The following is a 4,779-nucleotide window of genomic DNA, read 5'->3' as shown; positions in this document are numbered from 1 at the left end:
GCTCGAGAGGGAGGAAGTAACCACACAGGTCTTTATAGTTTCACCACACACATACAAGGAACAAAAATCATCTGGCAGTTTTAAGTATAGGTGCATACCTTTACTTCATAAACTCCTTATAATAACAAAATTAAATCAGATTTTTAAAAAATATAGAGATGGGGCCTCCCTATGTTACTCAAAATGGTCTCAAACTTCTGGCTTCAAGAGATCCTTCCAGCTTGACCTTCCAAAGTGTTAGGATACCAGGCGTGAGCCACCGTACCTGGGCCTGAATCAGAATTAAAAAAAAAAAAAATTTACTTGAAAGAAAAATGGAAAAGGAAAAGGTTCAGCACTAGATTGTTGCCCTGTTAAGAATGTCTAATGTGCATTTAAAGTGTTGGAAAGCAGGCATTTTTACCAAAGAGCAATGTCATATGAATTACAATTATGAACAGAAAGTTTTGAAATAAAAGGATGTACCCTTGGAAACCAGTGAAGAAAAGAAACACCAGAAATTGTTTCACACAGGACAATGAGCCAGGTACTTTGGGAGCAATAATCTGAAAGATGAAGGACAGTGGTCCCAAATCTGAGGTGGTTGTCTGGCCAAATGTCTTGGCTCCAAAGGGGGAAGAATACAACTGGCAGGATTCAAGAATAGGGCATTGCTGCAGCTCCGGAGCAAGTCTCTAGTTTTCACTCCAAAGTAGATGTGCTTTCCGGACTTCAACAAGGTCTATCAGGAGGATTTGCTTTCTGATATGTAGGAGTGAGACAGGTAACCTAAGAGGATAGCGCCTATGATAGGGAAAAATCCAATAGGGCCATCAACGTTTGCATGTGTTATTTTTTGAAGGATCCCTCCTGCAATTTTCAGGTTTGAGATCACTCGAATGGACAGCACCAATATAGTACTGCTTTAGCATTTCGCTGGCATCAGAGGAGTGGTCTACATCTTCAAAACTTTCAGTTGCATCTGCACCAGCTTGTTCCAGCAGAACCTTTACTCCACCAGTGGTCTCCTCAAAGTGGGGGACATTGTAGTTGCCCATGGGTCACCAGCCACAGTTCCTTCAAGGAGTTTTGCTTCACCACCACCTCCAACTGGTAATAGGTGGTGGAAGTCCCTACCCACCTGCCCTTTTTCATCACTACTGCTAGCTTGCGCAGTTGCCATTGGAATGGAAATACTGCCTCTCCACTGCTAACTGGGCTTCCAAGACTACTCCTTGAGGAGAGCCTGCAGCAAACTTTTCCAAAAGAAAAAGGGTTCATAAAATAAGATTATTCAAAGGTATCATCTAACAAAATGATTAGAAAATTATTGTTAGATCCATATAATATACATGTATGTATTTTATATATGTATGTTTGTATGTTTTTTATGTATGTATGTATGTATATATTTTTAATACTTTTACTCAGCTGGATGGGCAACCTTAGTGTGCCAGAATTTCTTAATCTCATTTAGGTCTATCAAAAAATTATTCAAGTGTTTTATCACAAATCATAATTTTGCTTCTTAGATGAAGGTCATGGACATGATGCTAAGCAAAAATCTTCTATTCCAGCCTAGGTTTGGGAGACATTCCTTCCCAATTACTTTTCTTGTAAGTGGACTATAGCAAAGTAGAGTAAAATTGCTATAACATTTTAGAATTAAAATGAATTTGAATATAACTTCGTTGGTATGTGGCTCCTCTCCTCTGGTCCCTTTTCTCAAAGATAGCAGGCTATTATCTTAGAGGAGCAGGAGAGAAATGTGGATAAGACCATGTGCATGCAGTATATGGTAGGAAGTCCCCTATAGGCCAGAGAAGCAAGGAGGCGGCAAAGCAGAGGCTCCCAGATCAACAGAATCCTCCTGGAGTGAGTCTATGAAGCAGAGGTCAACACCTGGAAGATTCTTGGAACTGTTGCTTCTACCTTGAAAGATCTGTCTGGTACTGGACTCAGAATTATTTCTGATAACATTTTAAGCCACATCAGAAAGTTACCACCATTTAATATCAAGTACAGTTGGGTTGGGACAGATTTGGATTATGTAGCTAATTCTCAGGACTCCTGGTCTATAAAACATGCTCAATGTGTTTAGTCATTTCATTAATTTTGCAGTAATGCTATCCCAGACTTGATGCAATTAATTTTTTAGGCTGACATTTCCACGTTATTGGTGGAGTGTGAGCTACCGTATTACTATGAAATTCATTCAGTGTGTATTGATTGTTGCCTCTGATATGCCAAACACTGAGCTGGGCACTGAATAAATAAAAATAAGCAAAAGTCTCTGATTTAAGGACTTTACAGACTCCCTATCCAGGCCACATTCACTGTCACCCTAAATTAGAATAGTCTTCTTGGGGCAGTGGATGAAATGGGCAGGCATTAATTGCTGTACTTCCTTTTCCCCCAACAAGTGATCAGTCTCCATCTGGTTATTGATCTAAAATATCCATCATATGAGGTGGGTGCCAGACAGCAAAGATGTTAAATCCTTAGCTTTTGAATTAAAAAGCCACAGCCCAAATGCAATCCATGAAAGATTTTGTGATAAAAAAAAAAGTGGTCATATACGACAGTTATTTTTCCCTACCCCACACAATATAAAAACCCTCTTAGAAGCCAAAAAAGAGAGTTAGAGGAGAACAACAGTATTTGGATGCTGAGGAGAGATGGGAGTCTTGAGCTCAAATTTTGGGAATATGAAGTAGGAGAATAGTTGAAGTCTTCTTTTATACAATTTGAGAATTTTACTTATACTTTTACAATTGAGAATGTAAAGTTAGAAGTAACTTTTAAACCTATTCCTGTCTTGATATAAATATTTAACTGGCCAATTAAAATATATGGTCTCTGAGTTTGGATTTAAGAAGCAAAAAAGACCCAGTAACATCTTAACATTAAAAAAAAAAAACAAAAACAAAAAACACCCAGCAAACTTCAAAAGAGGATGGGCAAAGTTATACCAGGAAAATATAAACCAAAAAAAAAAAAAGAATGTGGCAGGTTATTTTAATATGTGAATCTATTTGTGTAAAGGAAAAAGAGTAAGAGAAAAATACAGTTGTTTTCTACTGAAACAAAAAAATGATGAAAATATGCTTAACAATACAGCCTTAAATTAGAGCAAAGCAGAACTGGTAAAACTGCAGAGAGAATCACATAAATTAACTACATATTTGAAGATGTTAACAAAATTATGCAGAAATTAGAGATATGAACAATACCATTACTAATAATACATAACATATGTACATATGTATATATGAAATATCTATTTCTAGTCATATTTTAGAAGCAATGAATGAAAGCTTCAATTTCAAACAAAATATATCAAACTATCTTTATTAAACAAGTTTAATAAACTAAAAACTAGTATTTTCAATGGCATAATGATATCTCTTATTTTTAGAAACCAAAATAATACCTCACTCTAACTTATTGTTTTGCAAAGGAAAAAACAGGTTTTAGAAATACTTAGAATTGCATGAAAATGAAAATATTTAATGCTCACTTTTGTGTAAGAGCTAAAGCAGTATTTAGAAAAATATATTACTTAAAATGTATATACCAAGAAACAAGATAAGTTAAAAGCAAATAACCTAAGCTTTCAACTTAAAAAGTATAAAGAAATACATGAATCCAAAATAATTTGTCTAATAAATGAAATAGAGGACAATAATAAAAGTTTAGAAAATTTAAAATCTACTTCCTTAAAACAATAATATAGATACATTATTGGCAAGACTAACAAAATAAAGAATATGGAAATTAACAAAAGAAAAAATTTGAAGAAATTCATAATAACATAGCAAGTAAAAGATTTATTGACAACTCTACATGACAAAATAGAGGGGTAGATAAATTACTAAAATGTATAAAATAATCAAAACTGGTACAGTGAGGGACAGATAACTTGAATAGACTTCTAAATTGCCCCCTTCAAAGGTAGGGAAAAGACAGATGATTTTTCAGGTATTTTCTTTAAATTACTTGAAAGAATAATTTCTTTCATATGTTTTTGAAAGCAATAGAAAAAGATTACTTCCTGGGTCATTTTATAATTTATTTAATCTTAGCTCATTAACCATATTATAGTCAAACTATATAAAAAGAAAGTTAGTGGACCATTTTATTCATGAACATACATGCAAAAATTCTCATGAATTATTAACTTACCAAATATAGAGTCAATCATGTAGTTTATCTTAGGAATGCAAAGATGGTTCTACACTAGGAAATAAATTATTAAAATCTGCCATTTGAATAAACTTTAAAGAGAACATTTAAATAATTTCTTTTTTTTGAGACGGAGTCTGGCTCTGTTGCCCAGGCTGCAGTGCAGTGGCCGGATCTCAGCTCACTGCAAGCTCCGCCTCCTGGGTTTAGGCCATTCTCCTGCCTCAGCCTCCCGAGTAGCTGGTACTACAGGCGCCCACCACCTCCCGCGGCTAGTTTTTTTTTTTTTCGTGTTTTTTAGTAGAGACGGGGTTTCACCGTGTTAGCCAGGATGGTCTCCATCTCCTGACCTCGTGATCCGTGCTTCTCGGCCTCCCAAAGTGCTGGGATTACAGGCTTGAGCCACCGTGCATGGCCCTAAATACTTATTTCAACTGATGAAAAATACTTTATAAAGTTTAATGCTTATTAATGATTTAAAAACTCGTAATCTTTGAATAAAAGCAAATTTTCTTAAATATATGTTTAAATACCAAATACCTGAAGTAACCTCTGATGGCTTATTTTAAAAATCAGGAATACTACACAGTACACATCTTTGCCTTACTCTTGAAT

General features: G+C 35.1%; 1 pseudogene; it reads right to left on the bottom strand.

Moving 5' to 3' along the window:
- Window positions 1-724: 724 nt before the first annotated feature.
- On the bottom strand, window positions 725-1,162 carry LOC105502174 (annotated as a pseudogene).
- Window positions 1,163-4,779: the final 3,617 nt, after the last annotated feature.

The sequence above is a fragment of the Colobus angolensis genome, unplaced genomic scaffold (assembly GCF_000951035.1).
Source record: "Colobus angolensis palliatus isolate OR3802 unplaced genomic scaffold, Cang.pa_1.0 Scaffold78, whole genome shotgun sequence".
NCBI lineage: Eukaryota > Metazoa > Chordata > Mammalia > Primates > Cercopithecidae > Colobus > Colobus angolensis.
This window is presented reverse-complemented; position numbering and strand designations above follow the sequence as displayed.